The sequence below is a fragment of the Arvicola amphibius genome, chromosome 14 (genome assembly GCF_903992535.2).
Source record: "Arvicola amphibius chromosome 14, mArvAmp1.2, whole genome shotgun sequence".
NCBI classification, from domain to species: domain Eukaryota; kingdom Metazoa; phylum Chordata; class Mammalia; order Rodentia; family Cricetidae; genus Arvicola; species Arvicola amphibius.
This window is the reverse complement of record NC_052060.1, coordinates 54,318,492-54,337,839: the sequence shown is the minus strand read 5'-3', so window position 1 is coordinate 54,337,839 and position 19,348 is coordinate 54,318,492. Positions and strand designations below refer to the sequence as shown.

Sequence of the window (19,348 nt, the reverse complement as noted above, 5' to 3'; positions counted from 1 at the left end):
AGCTAAGGACACTGTCATATCAGTGGCTGTTTTCCTTGCCTTTTTTTTTTTTTGTCTTGTTTCCTTCCTCCCTCCAGTCTTCTTGATGGCAGACGGCATTTATTTATCTTTTATTCCTGGAGTCTATCGAGTCTAGCACTCACTAGCTGCACAGTATATTTGTTGAATGAATTATTCACCAAGGTGAAAAACACAGAGTGGGACCGAAGGTACAGCATTTTGTAGGTCAACGGGTTTCCACCTCTGAAGAGCAGATAAAGCCTCAGGAAGATGCTGAAGGATGGAGATGCTGAAGATGCTGGAGAGGGGACGAGGATGAAGCAAGGCTGGCGCTGTCTTGCGTAAGTCCCAGCAAACATAAACTTGTTTCTAATCGATAGAGTAGGCGGCTATGGGATGCTGCTTTTGGAAGAGAAGCTTTTCTGAAAACTGAAATGAAGACATGTACCAGGACGGAATATACGCTTACACAGTCTCAAAATTCAGTTTCTTATATTTTGTTTCTGGCCGGGAAAGTTAACTTTCCTATGCCACTTTACTTTCCGCATTTTTCGTAGAGCGGATGGGCAGGCAGATACCCCACCAAAAACTGCCATTTCCACAGTATCCTAATCCAGTGTACAGGACTTGGATCCAGGCAGCGAGGTACAGCAGAAGCAGGTGCAAGCAGGCCCAACATACCTGGCTTGACTTTTCTCTGCGTCTGGTTCCCTCTGAGCCATATAACTGCCAAAGACTCTACTGCCAAGGCTGAAAAACACCCTTAAAAAAAAAAAAAAAACAACGAAACTCTAGCTCATTATTCTGAAGAACTTATACTTACCGTCTACATATTTCCATGTAAGGTGATGATGGGGAACACACGGTCTCTCTGAGATCTAGAAGCAAGCTTCCAGGCCAGAACAACTCCTGTACCAGGAGTAGAAATAGCAGGCAGAGCTCGAGCCAGGGGCCCCATGCTGGTCTCTCCTTTTACATCCCAGCACTCCTGCCTTCTGAGGGAAAGATTAAATCCGGGTAAACAAGAAAATGTTTAATAATGCATAACTGGTTCGCTTAGACTTGGGCACCAGTAGATGAAAACAGATGCATGCTCTAACCCACCAGCAAGCTATTAGGGCATGCCATCAGAAGGCCAGTCCTGATATCAAGGGACCTTCGAATGTCTGCCCAGGAACAGATACCTAAGTGATGCAGTGATGTCTGGCTAATGTTCCTCCCTTGTCCGTCCGCCACTTTCATACCTGTTAAATCTGGTAGACACACATAGTTCAAACTCATGAAGAGGTGTCTCCAAGTAACCCAAGAAACCCATGCCATTAATTTATTTCTACATGCCAGTGAGGACACTGGTTCTTTTTCTTTCTCTGCACCCCCCTCTGCACCTTTTTTTTCCCTTTGGTTTGTTTTTATTTTTTGGAAAGAGGGTTTTTTTTGGCTTTCTTTTTCTTATCCTTAGTTGTCCTAGAACTAGTTCTGTAAACCAGGCTGACCACAGAACTTACAGCTCTGACTGCCTCAGCCTCCTGAGTGCTAGGATTCAAGGTAGAAGATACTGTTTATTTTATAATGCCAGAATTCACTTCATATCTACAGATCATGACTGGACTTTCAAAAATTAACTGAAATCGAGTTTCCTCCTTTGGAACCCAGCTGTTGACGAATGATATATTTTAGTCATACCCAGCTGGCCTGAGATCTTTGTCTCCTGAGTTGATGGCTTTGTCTGGAAGGGAAGGTTACCCATGAATGATGCAACTCTGTCAGCTATCCAATAATAAATGTGCCTCTGGAGCTGATGGAAGCGACCTGCAGCACTCCAAGGGGATTGTTCTTTATACCCCACCAAGACTTCTCAGAGACTAGGAGATCCTTCTTCCTCATAAGGATTTTTATCAGTTGGGCGGTTAGAACACACAGCATGCACAAGGCTCTTGGGGTCACACACACACACACACACACACACACACACACACACACAGAGAGAGAGAGAGAGAGAGAGAGAGAGAGAGAGAGAGAGAGAGAGAGAGAGAGAGAGCGCATTGGGCCTGCCGGAATGAGGGTGGATACCTTTAATCCCAGCATTCCAGAGTTGGAGCAAGTTCCAGGGCAGCTTGGTCTACATGGTAAGATGATCTTCAACAAACACAGGAACAAACAAAAGCCTAAAATTAACATTAAACAAATGTAGCTGAACCTGCACTTTGTATTATGAGACTATTTTCAGATATTTTTTAAATAGCTCCTTCTCAAGATCAATGAACAAAACTGATTAATCGTCCAGTTCGTTTTTATTATGAAAAACAGCATCTGTGGTTTCTTTGAAAAAAATGAACCAAACAACTTAGTGGTCATGTTTCTAAAACTTCTTCAAAACAAAGTGATTTCAAATGTTATTTACCAAATCCTGACGAAATGAAATGTAGCATTCAAATAAGAAATGAATAAAAAGGATTCATCTAGGTATAAGCTCATCAATTTTTTAAAATTAAGAATCAAGAGAAGTATTTTATTCTGTTGAGGACTATAAACAGTAGAAAATGTTGTTTCCTTTTTTTGTATGAACATAGACTAAGCAACTGATGAAATCACTCATTCAACTTTAAGAACTGACTTTTATCTTTTATATTTCAGTTTGTCGGATTAATAGGCATAAGTGAAAAATTTAGAAAACAAACACTATAATTAATGGAAGTTTAATCTTATTAGTGTCATTTATAAGAGCTTGTCTGATGACAAGAAATAAATATTTCTTTTCAGACAGGGTCTTAATGAGTTAAAAAATAAAGCCTGTGTGTTGGTGTGTGCAGTGTGTGAGAGATAGAAAGACAGACAGGCAGGCAGGCAGGCACGCATGCACACTCGCTCGCGCACACACGCACACGAGTGGATAGCTGAGAATAACTGCGGGTGTTGGTTCTCACCATCCTCTTTAGTTGATCCTTGTCTCTTGCTTCTCAGCACTCTGGAGGACAGGCTAGCCCTCCAGTCTTTTCTGTATAGACTAGTCTGGCCTTCTAGTTTCTTGTTTCCAATTCCCATGTCTCTGCTGAAGCTCAAGAATTATTGACAGGCTCTTCTGTACCTTGTTGTATAATGGGTTGAAGAATATGAATTTAGAATACAGTGGCTCAGTAAGAGTTTTTGTACGTTAAGCCATTTCCCAAGTCCAGATTCCTCAGTCTGTCTCTTGAACTAACTGTGTAGGCCAGGATGGCCTTGAACACTCCTTTATCCTCCTGCCTAAGCTTTCTGACTCCTGGGGTTCAGATATGAGCCATCACTCTTGGTCATTCATGCTAAACTTGGCCAACATAGCCATAGATATCAATATCAATTTCCAAACAGGAAGATATCTGTAATGATTTCCACTTAATGGAATCTACCCAACAATGAACAGGATAATTGTCCTAATAAAGTTGTAACAGTAAAGCTACTGGGTAATTCTTTAACAAAACAGTTGGCAGGTGTTCATGTACTCCGAAACAAAATGAAAGAAAATGCCAGATAATTGAAAGTTGGTAAACTATTTGAAGAGAACAGTCTTCCAACAGGATTACAAAATACAAATTTTTAGAAATTACATATTACCCAGTATTTTGAAGTGTTATGAGGTATTTTGTGGGCTAGCAATGTGATTTGGCTCAGTGGGGGAAAAGTTCACTTATTATATGTGAGATTTTTGGCTTAATCTTCAGGATCACTAAATTATAAGTGTATATATACATATATATGAAACAATGGAACTTACAGATACTTTTTTAAAAATGAGTGCATATTTCATAAAGATGAGCATATTTCATATATATGGTTCTCATTTTTGCAGTAATTCATGATGATCATGTTTCCCAATTTATACCTGGTTCAGTAACATTCCATGAGAAATCGTGTTAATCTGTAGTCATACTAGAAATCTGTATGAGGAAATAGACACTATAAACTAAAATTAAGAGTAGCATCAGACAGGAAGCATCTGAACTGGGATGTTGAAAATGACTCTTCATTCGTTCAGGTTTTGTAGGTTTCTGGATCCTAAGCAAATGTTGGGAGCAGTGAGACCCCAGACCCTGAATTTCTTGTTTTCCCCTGATCTGAGTTCCTACAGCTGCTCTGAGCACGAGACCTTCAGGAGTTCCTGACGGCAGGAGAGTGGTTTCTGGTGGGTTTGGCTGGGGCGTGGCTATCTCTATATAATCTGCCCGTGACCACAATAAAGGGGGCATTCTTGGGGAATTCAAGGATGACCCGTGTCACTGTCTCTCTGTCTGTGTGTGTCTGTGTTTTCTAACCTCCAGCCCCTTGCCCGAATCTCGTGAACTGGGTGCCAGCGCACCGAACACAGACACGGGAGTACGGTGCATGGCAATCTTAACACCTGTTGCCATGGGCATTCATCTTTAAATCCTGTGTAAGATCAGACAACCCATGAGAATACAGCATATGGTCACTTAGCAGAAGCAGGATCAGCTGGGCTGCTAGGGAAGCCAAAAAGGTGCACGAGCGAGAAGGTGTCTTCCACGCACTCAGCTGACAGAATGAATGTGTCACGGGGGTATGGCAGCTGGGGTATGATTATTTAGGGGACTGCTGAAGGAGCAGTGGTTTCTGACTGCTCCTGGGGTTATGGCAAAGCCACTCCTAAAAGTCCCGAGTCTGAAATGGTCACACACCTCTGTTCACTTGAGGGGAGGAGGGTGTGTGGGAAATAGTATGAGGAACAGTCTCTGGGATATTTGAATCTACCTGTCTTACAGGCTTAAGTTGCTCTCTTGTGTTCTCTAAAAGCCAGTATTCTCCTGAGGAGATGCTGTCACTCTCTCCTGAGTACAGGTTCAATCAAAGTGACCAAAAGGCTGTGTGGTCAGTAGGGTCTTCTGTTTTATAAAAAATTTAGGGGGGAGATGTTGGGAACAGTGAGACCCCAGATCTTGAATTTCTTGTAATCCCCTGATCCGAGTGCCTACAGCTGCTCTGAGCACGAGACCTTCAGGAGTTCCTGATGGCAGGAGAGTGGTTTCTGGTGGGTTTGGCTGGGGCGTGGCTATCTCTATATAATCTGCCCGTGACCACAATAAAGGGGGTATTCTTGGGGAATTCAAGGATGTCCTGTGTCGCTGTCTCTCTGTCTGTGTGGGTCTGTGTATCTTAACCTCCTTGCTCCTTGCCTGAAGCTCGGTAACTGGGTAATAGTGCACTGAACGCAGACACGGGGGCACGGTGTGCGGCAATTGGATGTCTCCACCGAGATTTCGGCAAGCAAATAACCCCCTCTGAAAAGCAGAGCCTTAGCATGTGTGGTACTATCAATTACTTGTGGTTTTAAGTTCAAGCTTAACTTGTTTGCCTTAAAACATGCTGTGTTTAGCTGTCTCTGCCATGAGTCTTACTCATTTGTTGAGCTATGGCTACCAAACACTGCAGCTTGTAATAATCCTGAAAAGGTTGTTTGCTTCTGTTTGTTGGTGGTTGGAAGTGTCTAATTTCTTTCATGTGTCCTCCTTTGGTGAAGCATAATTATGTGGTATGACATGAAGCAAAAATAATGAAAAATAGTATTTACTTCTGATAAACACAGAGGGAAACCGAACAGAGTCCAAGAACGAAAACAAAGCTTAAGAGAAGACATTAAAGGGTTGGGGTGGGGGTAGCGGCCAGCCAGGAGAGAAGAGAGCCAGATACTGTGAACTTCAGCCAGTTGGTAAGCAGAAAGTTTTATAGTATGAACTGTAAGTGACAAATATGTGGATGTCACATGAACCCTCTGAGCACATTTACTGCTGTTCAGTACATTTCTTCATGTCTTATGCAGAAACATGAAATTCACATGTTTGTTCAGAACATAGAATATTAATGTCCAGTGAAGCTTAAAGCTAAGGTGCTCAAAGGTCCCTGGAGGAAAAAAAGGAAAAGGATAAAAAGAATGTTGGGAGCAAGTCAAGTCCTTGTGTGTTTATATGTGTACATATATACATTTATGCATGTGTATATGTGTGCTTGTATGTACTTATATAGATGTGTACTTGTTTGTGTCTGTGTGTGTGTGTACTTCTGAATAGAGGTCAAAGGTCAATATAAGTGCTCTCGATTTGTTCTGCACCTTACAGTTGAAGACAGTGGCTCCATGAACGTGGAGCTTGCCAATTTGGCTAAACTGGCTGGCCTTCCTAAAGTTTATATAGGGATGCTTCTGTCTCTACCTCTCCGGCACTGGGACTATAAATACATACTGTCATGCCAGCTTTTACATGCGTTCTGTGAGATCAACTCAGGTTCTCAGGCTTGCACGGCAAACATCTTACCTCCTTCCTAGCTCCCATACAGCCCTGTTGCTCTGACTTCGACTTCCCACAGAACAGACACATGGGTCAAGATGCACTTCTTTTTCCTTTAATGCCATCATGAGAGAACATGAAACAATAACAGAAACTGGATGACTCATGGCAGGAGATACTTTGCTAACCGGAAGAGGCAATAGGGTTTGTGGAAAATGCTATAAATCTATGCTTGTACATTTGTTTACCAAACAAAAACAGAAGACATTAATAAAATTCCTGTTGATTTGGCAGGAGAAAAAAATTGTTAAAATGCATTTCTGGCTCATGGAAGTAAGGTTTGGGCTTTGACAACTTTGTGAGTCATAATGAGCTACGATGGAAGTACCATACTCTTTGCAGAATGTACAATTTGTTAAGGATGTTTTGTCTTAAAAGAAAACTTGGGTGTTGGGGTTAGAAACAGAAAATTGCATTGAACCCACTATCTGAGGTTCTCTTGTGTCACGACAGTGACTGGGACAGGAAGAGCACAAGGGAGAATGACTGTTCTATGCCAAGTAGCACAGCCACCCCTGTTTCAACTTTGCTGAATGCAGGGTTACAAATGCCAATAAATACTCTCTTAGTTGTGTGACTTCCCATCTTCTCAACACACACACAGACACACACACACACACACACACACAGGTGTGCATATAAACAATAAATTCTAGAAACTAGAAAACCCCCTCAACAAATTGGTTGTGATAGTCTCTACTAAAGAGAACTTACACATTTAAGTATTTTTAGTAAGTTAAGTTTTAGAAATTAAATTTTGATTGCAATCACTAATATGTGAAAATTTACAAATAGCTCACAAAAATATTTCAGTGAACTAACTAAAACAAGCTGTTTAAGTATTTTCTTCCACTTGCTAATAAGTAACCATGGTATGTATAGTTACCATGCATGTGATATGTGATAAATATATTCTTGCAACATTTCTAGGTTATTTTACTTCTAATGTTTTAAATCTGGACCAAGTAACCTTGAAGCTGACCTAAAGTATACAGAGGTAAATCCACAAAGACAGCATCTTGACTCCTATTTATCCCATGAGCAACTGCAGCTGCCAAGGACTGCGGAAGCCACTGTTCTTCAGAAGGCTTTTGAGAACAGGTGACATGTTTCCAAATTACCTCAGTGGTTGGTACACATCATGCTATTCTGAGTTACCGTAATCCTGCTACTTCCTATGTCATGTAAAGTTTAGAGGCAATACATGTGGGCTGGCTGAGGATGGGGCTCAGGAAAGAGTGTTGGTCCAGGACACTGAGGGGCTCGTGGGGACCATCCCTGGATGCGGGCAAGAAGGTGGTGCTGGCCGAGGAATTCCAGGAAGGGGTTTCTTTACTACTTTCTCTTTTCTTCTTCTTAATATAAAAACTTAGAAGTTAAAACTTAAGACTTCTTTAGACTATTGTCTCCCAAGGTGTCACAGTCCTACTTTGTTAGGTCAAGGCTTTTTACAATTGTATCAATTTGCTGTCTCCTCTCTCTGAAATGGTAAGTGTCACAGGTGGGCTTTACATAAGTGAGAGACAGGCACTTGAAAGGTTTACCAAATGCCACAAAAATGCTACGTGTAAAATTAAGAACTCTCTGCAAGTGAAACCCCGTAGAATGTGTTGAGAGGCTTGTGCTACAAAACGGAAATGAAAACTAAATGAACTCCCCCTAAACCAGGACAACAGGGAGAGGAGTGCCCTACGGGAAAAATAACAAATACAAACCAGCAGATGGAGTTTCCCAAAGCAAGGACCTAGCAGGCAAAAGAAAAAAAGATGAGCTTGGCGATGGAGAGACTTAAATAAAAGCTAACTTTCTTGAATGTTTAAAGTTAAAAGTGATAATAATCTGTCATAAATTTTGTAACTTTGCCAAATTATCATGGGGTTATTAACTATTTGCTTTATTGTGAAAGTTAAAACACACGCATCTTCAGAGGAAAAGCAAGATTTAAGTTGAGAAAAAATGTGTAAGGAGCTGTGAAGAAATAGTGAACAGTGAGAATTTCTGAATGGCATGCCTTGCCTGTTGAGCATATTCAGGGAATCCTCACTCGCCTTGGCTTTGTGGACTGGTCACCTGGTGGACTGGTGGCTGTTCCTACCTCTCCTCCGGGCACAGCTGTTTGTTCTGACAACTTTCTCTCTGGGGAGGGGGGACGTTTGCCACTCTCAGTAGTGCCTACAGCAGCACATCAAGGAAAACAGTTTTCTATGCTCAATAATTGCCTTTATTATCCTGATGTGTTGAAAATTATGTCAGATTACAATTTCAGTGAAAATGCAAAATTGAAAATGAATATAGAAAGTAATGTGTAAGTTTCTCTGACATGAAATCACTGGGTATTGCCAAATGGAGCACAAATGGCCCTCTAACAGGGGCCTGGTGCCAGCAGTGGGTGATCAAAGACCTCCTAGGTGGCAGCTACACCAAGTCACCCTGGTGATGTCAAGGACAGGGCATCTGAATCCTGCCCTGTAATTTCTTGGTGATATTATGCTAGAACAAAAATCTTTCGATATGGATATACACATACACATGTTCACATATATATATTTTACAGAATTTAAATAATTCATCCAAATAAATTATTTAAATGATTTAAAAATTCCTTTGTCAAACAGATTAATGGAACCTTGTTATTCAAAAGATAAATCATTTTATATGAAGTGGCGAAGATTTCAAGGGCTAATAAAGATTTTATGAGAGATAAACTTTTAATGAATTAATATTTTGCATGCACTTATTTTCTATACACACAAATATATATACATATATGCTTATATTGATATTTGTATGAACATTTTCTGACTGATTTTTTTTCTTATAAAGGGAAAGAGAGTTCAAATTTCTTAAAACAAAGTGTTTTTCTAGATTTGGGGCGTAGGAACTGATTGCTGCAATTCGCCAAGTGAACTGTTAAATAGAGCTATAAATGTTATTTGTATAAGAGATAACATAGGCTGGAATTCTTTTCTCTGCTTGTAGTTTATATGACTCCAGCAATGATTACTCAGGAATAGTTTTATCCACGTTGTTGTTTAAGTTTCAGGATTATCAGGCCTGCAAGACTTTCTTCTGCACGGTCTAAATCAGAATGATATTTTTCTCTAGAAAATAATGAACTAGTATTTGTATACAATATGGCTCCAAAACTCTGAGAACAATTTTAAGGATTTTTCTGAAGTTCAGTGCACATTCTTCAGCTCAATTTTGGCATAGTTTCAATCTGAGAGTCCACTGAAATTCAACTGGTTTATTTTATAATTAAAAAGAAGAAAGTCATAATAACAAAAATATATAATATATGGCAGTCTTGTTTATTATAGAAACATCCATAAAGAAACATGTTCTAACTTTTTCTCATTACCCCGACGGGAATTGCATCTTTAATCACACAAAACACAACTGCTTTCTAATTTTGTTTAAAGGGTTCCAGTACTTACAAAAACCAGATCAGGTTATTATAAATCTAGTGCAAATTAGAGTCACCAGCCTTCCGTCAGCCTTATGTAAGGGTTCTATGTATATCATAAATTTAATGGTATATTAAGACATGCATCTGTTTCAGTTTTGTAGAAGTTAATAATCTCGCTATAGAGTATCTAAACATTTCTTTCACTAACTGGAAAATTTAAAGATAAACTTGCTTCTGTTGTAAGGGACAATATTTTATAAATGATTTTGAAAACCTATAAATTTATTCAAGTAAAGATAGTTTTCTAAATATTTAATTCAGTGTCTATTTTTGACATTACATAATTTCTTTCTGTATATCAGCATATGCTATCCTTGCGATCTTGAATCTGTACCTTCATAAAATAACTTGGTATTCATATGTGTATTTGTGTACTTATAGCCATAAACTTTAAAATCATCTTACAATAGGGCATTAGAGATAAAGTATGCATTAAATAATGGCATGGAAATGCCAAAATTCATTATTTCAGGTATTTCTCGAATTCTTTATTTGGCTACATAAAGATTTATTTACTGTATGACTACATACAGAGGAACAAACCAAAGCATTCCAAGGAGTCTCCTTGGGATTCATATTATTTAAGAACAAGTCGCAATCGTGGATTCCTTGTCCATTTACATTTTATAGTTGGTGTTTGTATTCAGCCTCTCTCTGATTTTGTTTTTAAAACGCTTTTTTTTTCTCACTATATCTATCACCTTTATCCTTGAGGCTTGTCACTTCAACTGCAACAGTAACCCAGCATCATAATGAATCATTGTGCTTCAATTACCATTAGATAACAAACAGGAAATTAGTTTTTCTTGCAGTGCATTCCATATTGTCTGAACAATTTAAAATACATGAATTCATTTGCACCATTAATTCAAGTATTAAAGACATAGTAGTAATTAAATCGGTGCCGTAATTATATCTCCATAGTGAAGGTGGGGAGAATGTTGGCACACTAATAATCCGTTTTAGTTCTGTTGCGATCTGTGATTTTAGTAGGAAGGACAATTGAATTAGAGGGTAGATAATTTAGAGAAACACGGAAAAGCATCCAAAGAGTAGCTATCCATGCAACAGTGGTGCAGTGTCTCTTTAATGCACTATGGCTGCATGGGTTATAATAGTGACTTATTTTTAACCTAAAGCAAAAAATATTTTGTAATTTTTAAAAATCAAAATACTTAAAAATATTCACACACACAAAAATCTCATCATTATCACACCATTTCAGGACTCCTTTGAGAAACAAATGATTTTAATATGATTCCAAATTTGAATATTTGTCTTAAAGAATAATTAGTTCCATTTTAGTGTATTTTTATATATCACAAGAGCATGTGCTGATGATGTCATTGTGTAGTCTTGGGCCAAGGGGATGAAATTCAAAGAATTACGGCGAGGTGAAAACTCAATGGAATGATTTAAATCATTGTGGAAAGGGGGCATTTTAATATCTTATCAAGAAAGCATATGATATTATCAAGAATCTCTGTAGCCTTTTATGTGGCAAATCGCTATGCTGGTTCTCACATGTTCAAATTTGTTTTTACCAAAATAGATAAAACAAATAAGTATCTTCAAAAATAAAATGGTGTTGGCATTGTAGTTCAGCTGGGAGAGTGTCTGCCTAGGAGAACATAAGAAGCCTTGGGTTCCTTTCCCTGCACTGCAGAAACTGGGCATGAAGGTACACATAGTTAATTCCTGCATGTAGGAATTAGGTAGAAGGATCAGAAATTTGAGGCTATCCTCGGCTACATATTTAGTTAGAGGCTGACGTGGGCTCTATGACATCCTGTCTCAAAAAAAATAGAGTTAAAAAATAACATAGTTATATTAATAAGGAAATGCAACAATGAAAAATGTCAGTAAAAGCTAAAGGATGCAATTAGAAGACCCAGCAGAGCCAAAGTAAAGAGCCTCACGTTTTACAATTTTAAACCATGAAGTAGTTTAAAAAATGAAGTGCATCTTATTTATTTATTTAAATATTAAGACTGTATATGACAACTGTTTTATGCTGTACAGCAATGAGAACTTAGTTTTAATCTGAAACATCAGAAAATGATAGAACGATACTTCGGACTTTCTAGAACTCACAGGGGTCTTCTGTGAGTTTGCGTTCTGACTCTTAGAGCCTTTAGCAATTTCGATCATCCTGCAGTGGACGGCGATAAGAATAGACAGAATCATATTCCCAGAGCCATGGAAAATCCCATTGTGAGGAGTCTGTGAGGCTGCTGTTCAGCACGGAGCTGCCGACACCGTTAACATCTCTTTGCTTTTGTTCTGCACTCAAGTGATGTATGTATCATGATTTACCAGGAGTGACACACTCAAAGACTTTTTATCATGGTTTAATTTCAACAATTTTTAAAGAAACTGAAAGAAATTTCATCTTTGTGGTTGACAGTGGTGATGTTTCCATGCACTAAAAAGAATGGAGAAGGTTCATTTCCAAACACACACGTTAACAAGGAAAAAGTGCTTGCGGATACGTATCATGAACAAAATAATGACGGGAAGTTAGGACAGAGTCTGGAGAAGCAGCGCACTTCTCTGTCTTTGTTTGACAGAAGCATTGATAGAGGAAGATCTATAAGACCCAATTAGAGAAAATCCTCATGGTGCAGAGATTAGTAAGAGTTATGGGAACAATCTATGGAAAAGAAAGACTTTGACTTATGAGAAACTCAGTGGAACAATGATTATAAGGGATATCATCTTTAATTTGCTTGCTTTCAAGTGTCATAATTGTAATAGTATAAAATTTTTATAATCCTTTGGAGATAGTTATGCATATTTAAACATTTGAGTGTATAGAAAAACTCATACAGCCACTTATATGGGTGGATATTTTCTAAAAGTATTAATTATAAAATGATGGCCTTAAAATGCATATGATTATATATTCTGAATAATATCATTGAGTCTAGTACACCATAACTGTATTTATATTATGCTTTTCACTTTCCTAAATTTTGAGGCTATACTGCCTCCTTTTAGGTAAGGTTTGGCCTTCTTGGACAGATTTTACTGAGCCTAAGAGTTGAGAGAATAATTAAAAGCTTATTGGCTTGCCAAATGTTTTCATATGTTTCTGGTCTCATGGAAAATGAGTTTTGATTTTATTTTAGCTCCATGCATGGCAAAGCAAGAAAGAAAAAGAAAGCAAAAAAGGAGAAAAGAAACAAAGAAAGAAAAGGGGAGGAAGGAAGAAAGGAAGGAAGAAAAAAAAAAACAAAGCCAGCACAATTTCCAACAAGTTCTGGTTAGACATGTGACTCACACTGCACTGGAGTGCTCTAGAACATTCTGCCAGGGGACTTTCTAAAGGAGGGAGCCATTTCCCCACCAAGCATCAAATTGTAGTGGTCAAGAAAAGAGCCAAGTTCGATTTAGGCTATAATCTAACTGGTTCCTAGCTTTGAACTAGAAAGTGGAGTAGTTTTACACACTTTTTGTTTGTTTGCTTTTTGTTCTGTTTTTCAGTCAACTTTGTAGCTCTGACTGTCCTGGAACTCATTCTATAGACCAGGGTGGCCTCGAACTCACAAAGATCTACCTGTCTCTGCCTCCCAAGAGCTGGGATTAAAGATGTGCACCATGATGCCCAGTTTATTCTATAGCTTTTGTGACGTCTCAGGTCAAAATGTATTCTTTATGAGCATCCCAGACTTCCCTCTGAGATAGTTCTCTTCACTGTTTTGCTTCAGCCATGATGTTGTTACAAACACAGTCAAGCCCTAGCATCTCCTCTCCATTGCAACTTCCTGTAGCCGTTTTAGGACTTGGCTCATTTATACTCAAGTTTGCTCCAGCAGGGCAATGAAGAAGCTCCCAGCTGGATTTACTGTTTTGTACCAATCCCAGCACTTTGCCACTATGTTCCTTTCCATGTTTCTCCATTAACTTGTTACCTAAACTGTCACCATTCAGACTGCATTTTAACAAAATACCTGATCGTTTTTCCTTGTAAACAAAGATACATGGATGGCAAACAACTTTGAAAATTAATGTGATTTCAGTCTCAGAAATACATAAGCCTATTGAATAAAATAATTTCTAGTTTCTAGAAGTTGCTTAAATTAAAAACATGCGTTTCTGCAGTTGGGAAAACATGTATGGTAAAAATGTTTGAAGCCCACCAATCTCTCTAACCACATAAGCTAATGAGTTCCTTCTGTTTTCTTTGAATGAAATCACCATGAGTGGTTAGATGTTGATTTAACATAAAACAAATGGAAATGGGTGTTTCTTCTGTCCTTTGTAGAATTTATTTAAAAAAAAAAAACAATTAGCAAGTATGATGAAGAAGTCAATGATTTTGCCATTACTGAAATAATAATACCAATTGAGTGGTTGTGTCCAGTCCATTGGCTTTTAGGAACAAATAACATATTCCAGTGCCCCTGATGTTGTTCACATCTGTAGACACTATTTAGCAACTCCGTTCATTTTTTTCTCCTTCTGCTACCAACACACCTGTATTGCTGTAGGTTGTGTTTTGAATTGTCATGAAGTGTCAGGTAAGCTATGTTTTCTGGATGTGGACAGGCTCTGTGGAGTGTATCACATTACTGTTCCTTTTCAGTGTCAGGTCTGTGGCTAACAGCTTAATCTTGAACATTTAAATCGAATTGATTGGTCTGCCAATTCTTTTTTGTATACCTATACAGAAAGTGGAACTATTAGGATACATAAATAATACAGAATTAATGGGATCTTAATATTTAAGGTATCTTGGAAAAGGGACATCACTATGTGTGTGTGTGTGTTTGTGTGTGTTTTGGCATAACAAGTACACATTCTTAGGGTGAAAATTTTCTGAACCTTTGAGCTGCAGAGAATACACATCCTATTGAATCAAAATTGGAAGTTCTTATGGGTCATTTCATGTTCCTTAGAGTTTTAACTTACTTTTGGCACTTTCCTCATGTTAGGTATGTGTGTGTGTGTGTGTGTGTGTGTGTGTGTGTGTGATGTTGTCTCCTTAGAAACACAGTGGAGAGTGACTCACATTATGTCCTGAGCATCAAAGAGTATCAGACGTATAAAATGTAGACAGTGGTTTCTTTCAGAGATTCTTTCTGAGAGAATTAAATAAATGAGCCAGCATATGGCCAGCTTAATTCAGGCAAAAATGTCTATTGATTACTTGCTAAGCTCACTAAATAAAAACTTCAGACTAAGTTTTGCTTCCCCAAAGAAAATAGGATTAGACGGGTCTGTGCACTCACTGGGGCTTCCTGTGAGTCAGGCCAGATGAATGCAAACCCTGAAAGCTGAACAAAAGAAAGAGCTAAATTTTTTGGCAAATGCAAATTACTAGTAGTTTGACATACTGTTTATTACGCTCACAAATAAGCCATATTTTAAAAATGAGAATGTGATGTAAATGATCTTTGATGTCTGAGAATCATTGGTCTGCTTTCCTTGCACCTCCTTTAAGTAGGCGGACTTAACTTTTCTAGGAGGACCTGCTCCTTGTACTGCTTTTGACTAGTGGGAAAATGTAAGCACGCTCATATATTCTGTAGACTGCTTTAACTCTGCATGGAGGATATTTGAACTGATTGACCTGAGAGATTCCAAGTGAAGAGTGTCTGTACCATAAAGCACAAACATTCTAGGTTGCTCATTTTATCAGCAACCTGCCCGCAGTAGAAGAAACGGTGTCATCTCTTTTGAATCTGAGAATGATAATGTGATTTGGATATATGGACATTTAACTTCAGATTTTCTGCAGTCAAGAATGCAATTGACCAGTATTTGAATGGCTTTATGCTGCAAATATTTGGCTCTGTGACAAAATGCAAATGCTAATTGATATTCAGAATATTCCAGTCTTCAGAGCAATCTCCTGTTGACATTTTAATAACATTGTTTGGAATGATTTCCGAAGTGTAGTGACTGCAACATACCCGCAGTAACAAAAAGTACATATTGTTTCTGAAAGCAGACAGCTCAAGTTTCACCCTGTTTCCTAGAGGTTTCAAATCTGGGAGAATCAGCTTCTCGCAGGCAAATGGCTGAATTCATTAACTCACTCAATAGTTTATGAATACAATGGGAAACTCACTGCTTTCTGCTTAGACATCTTGTAATTAAAAAAAAAAATCCTGATTTGATTATTTACCTCCCGGGCAGAAGACGCTTACCCAGTTTTTAAACGTTTATTTTTATTTATTTTCTCCTAGCATGATATTGTTGTGGCTTTGGTCCTTTCAGCTTTTTTCTGTCGTTTGCTAACACTGTCAGCAGAGAGGGACAAGGAAGTGTTCTGAGGGGACAAGAGCTTCTGCGGTTTCAATGTAAGGAAACGGGAGACAGACCTAAGAGACTACGACTGCTCTAGCAAGCAAAGCCTTGCAGTCTCCTTTCCTTCCGTTGCATATCCTGGTGAGTTTAATCAAAAACAAACAGAACGCTCTTGTGAAATATGGTCAATAAAGTCAAAGTTTAGCTAGCTCTATGTAACTACAAAGAAGAAGTCATCGCAATTAAAATAAAATGCAACTTTCGTTAACGAGCGCGCCGGAAATCTCAGGTATCAAAGACGCATTAGCCCCGGAGCGTCCCCTGCGCGCCGCAGCCGGACGGAGGCAGCCGAGGCGAACAGACCTCCTTTCTCCTTCGAGCAGTCACACAAAAGGAGGGCTGCGGAAACTAAAAGTTTCGGGCCCTCTGGCTCGGGGCGCGCGGAGCAGAGAAAACCTGGAGAAGGGGTGGGTAAAAGACGCTTCCAGAGCGTCCGGGCGCTGTACTGGCAAGGAGTGAGCTCCTGGGTCTGGAGGGAAGAGGGTAATAGGGAGGGGAATACCGAGCTGCAGGCCCCAGTGGCCCCAGTGCCTGGCCCCCGGTAGCCTGAATGCCAAGCTCTCTCGGACCCCCTGCACGGGGATCCCCAAATAAAAGCGATGTTTGGAAAGTGCGTGTGTGCGCGCGGGCTGCAGAGCATACTGTGGGCTCCCTGAGAGTGGGGTTGGGGGTGGGGTGCAGAGGGTGAAGGCTGGATACCGAACCCCGGGACCTGGCTGGGGGTGGGGGCAACGCCAGCCGATAGCCAGGGGGAGGAGTGAGGAGGGGCGGGAGCCTGCGCGGGCGCCTCTGGGGCGCGTTCCGCGGCCGTGCGCGCGCGTCCCCCGCCGCCACCACCATCAGCGCCTCCCGGAAAGCCCTGCGGCCGCCCCACCGGGCCGAGCCCCGGCCGGCTAGTCTTGGGGCGGCTGCTCGGCCGTCGCCACCGCCACCCGAAAGGCTAGATCGCCAGTAAGTGTCCCCTTCGCTCCTCCTCCTCCTCCTCCTCCTCCTCCTCCTCCTCCTCCTCCTCCTCCAGCTCTGCGCTCGGGCGCCCCGCTGCCGCAGCTGCTCCAATGGAGTGGAAAATGGCCATTGGGCGCAATGAGTTCTAGATTATCTGCTCCGCGTTTTGTACTCAGCTGCCTGTCTTAGGAGTTTGCACAAGCCCCTTAGCTGGCAAACGCGGGAGGGAGAGACGGATGCTGCGCCTCGGTCCGTGCTCATATGTTTATATGATTAGCAGTCCTAGGGTGGGGGTGCTGGGGGTGGGGACTGAGGAGGAGGAGGAGGAGGAGGCAGGAGGTGACTCCAGTTCAGCCCTGGCTGAGTCCGTGTCAGGACTTCGGGCTCCCCGCCTCTCGCTCCCTGCTCTCCTTGCTCTCCTCTCCTTTCACTCTCTCCGCGCTCACACACACTCACACACGCACACACACATTCACAGGCACACGCACGCAGAGGTGCCCGAGCGCCATCGGGAGCTTACCGGAGGATTCTTGGCGATTGTTGAGGGGACCAGCCTCCCTCCGCGGCTGTGCGTCGGCGCGGCTCTTCCCTGCTCCTCCCGTCGCTTTCCCTGAACCCGAGTTCCTCGTCTCCTGCGGCCGCAGAGCCCCCCCCCTCAAACCCCCAGGCCAGGGGCCCCGACGTGTGAGGAAGGGCCGGCGGCAGAGTCGCGCCCCAGGCCGCAGGGGCGGCGCGTGCTCCGGATGCAGGTCCTGCTGGCTCTACCCGTGCGCTCCGGGCTTCTCCGGACAGACTGAGGGACTTGGCCTCGCTCCCCCGCGCCCGTCCCCCCCCTCCTCCCGCCGCTGCCAGGAGACTCCCGAGTCGGCGCACCTCCGCCAGCCTCGCTCTCTCATCCCATCAGCTTTTGGTTTTGAATTTTGATTTTTTTTTTTTGGCTCCGAAGGGAAGCGTGCGGCGGTAGGCGCGCGCGTGTGCGGGCAAAGCCCCCTGTGTCGCGGAGCGGCGTGTGGGAAACTGCGGGAAGATGTTGACTTAAGCCCCCGGCAGCCGCCCGGGCCGCTGGGCTGCTTGGCTGGACTCGGCGGCTGACGGCGGTGGAGACTCGAGCCCGAGGACAAGCCGAGCCGAGGAGCCGCGCGGCGCCGTATCCGGCTCGCCAGCCGCGGCCGCCGCCTCCCCGCGCGCGCTCGGCCAGCAGGAGCACCCCTTGCCGGTCGCCGCGTCCCCTCTCTTGCGTCCGTGTCTCCGCACGGCTCCCCGCACCAAATTGACCCTCCTCCTGGGCACATACCGAGGTAAGCGCCAACAATGTGCCTCTGTGCCCGACTTCGGAGACCTGTTTGCTGGACGCCTTCTGATGGGGCTGACGCCTCCGGAGGTGGCCGTGTCGCGGGGGTCAGACCCGCGCTGGCCACTCGTGCGCAGCCCTTCCCGCCGACATCGATCCGCAGAACTCTGTGCGGTGCAGCCCGCTCGCCCGGCTGCGAGCGGCTATTGTCACGCTCTCGGGAATCAGGCTGGCTGCTGGGGATCTAGAAGGCGGGGGTGCGGGTTTGCGAGGCAGCTCCAACCTAATCATGCATTTTGGGGGGCATTTCTTAAAAAGCTTGGGGACCAGAAGGTGCCCTTGGTTCTTTACGCAACGGGGCTGTGGAGGGGGACTGTGAAGTGCGTTTTCGCCCGGGCTGTCCCGCCCCAGGTGTTGGGCCTCAGGCTTGGCAGGGACTCGTCCATGGGTTGGCCCTGGGAGCGAGTCCCGGGGATGGGGGACGGTGGGGAAGGGCTTGGATGAGTTGTTGCGAGCTGTCGTTTCTTGTCTTTGGTCAGGTGGTGCGGAGAGGCGAGGATGAGAGAAAAGCACAGCCAGATGTGGCCTCGCTGGTTTTGAGGCTGGCAGCGATTAGGGGCGCCTGCTGCCGGGGCCGGGGGAGCACGGCGACGGGGAGGGAGGGTGGCGGGGCTCGGGGACTCGGCGGGCCGGGGCCAGGGCAGAGAAGCTCCCGGACCGGCAGTGAGAGGGCAGCAGCGGGCCGCGCTGGGCCTGCAGGAGAAGTTAAGGGGCGTGGGCTCCCGGGCTGCCTTGGGGTGGGGAGCCTACTGGCTCGTGTGCAAGCCCCCGGTTGGGAGCAGCAGGGAGAAGGAGTCGTGGGAGGAGCGCGAGGGGAGGGAGACCCTTGGGGTCGCGGACGTGGGCTTCTGGATTCGAGACCTTCCGCCACACCACAGGGACAAGGGCGACCCACAGCGAGGAGGCGTCTCTGAGTTTGCAGGACTCCTGCAGTTG

General features: G+C 42.9%; 1 protein-coding gene across 13 annotated transcripts in view; it reads left to right on the top strand.

Annotated features, from left to right (window-relative positions):
• Positions 1 to 19,348, top strand: part of Adgrl2 (adhesion G protein-coupled receptor L2) — a 259,124-nt gene that overhangs the window by 63,219 nt on the left and 176,557 nt on the right. For 5 of the 13 annotated variants that reach the window (XM_038311612.1, XM_038311609.1, XM_038311608.1 and 2 more), the window contains exon 1: positions 16,294 to 16,523. The exons of 1 other annotated variant lie outside the window; for it this stretch is intronic. The gene's annotated coding sequence lies outside the window, so the exon portion shown is untranslated. Of the gene's footprint in view, positions 1 to 16,292; positions 16,524 to 16,938; positions 17,068 to 18,007; positions 18,360 to 19,348 lie in introns of those variants that run through there. 7 more of the 13 variants (XM_038311610.1, XM_038311602.1, XM_038311615.1 and 4 more) reach the window with 6 other exon arrangements.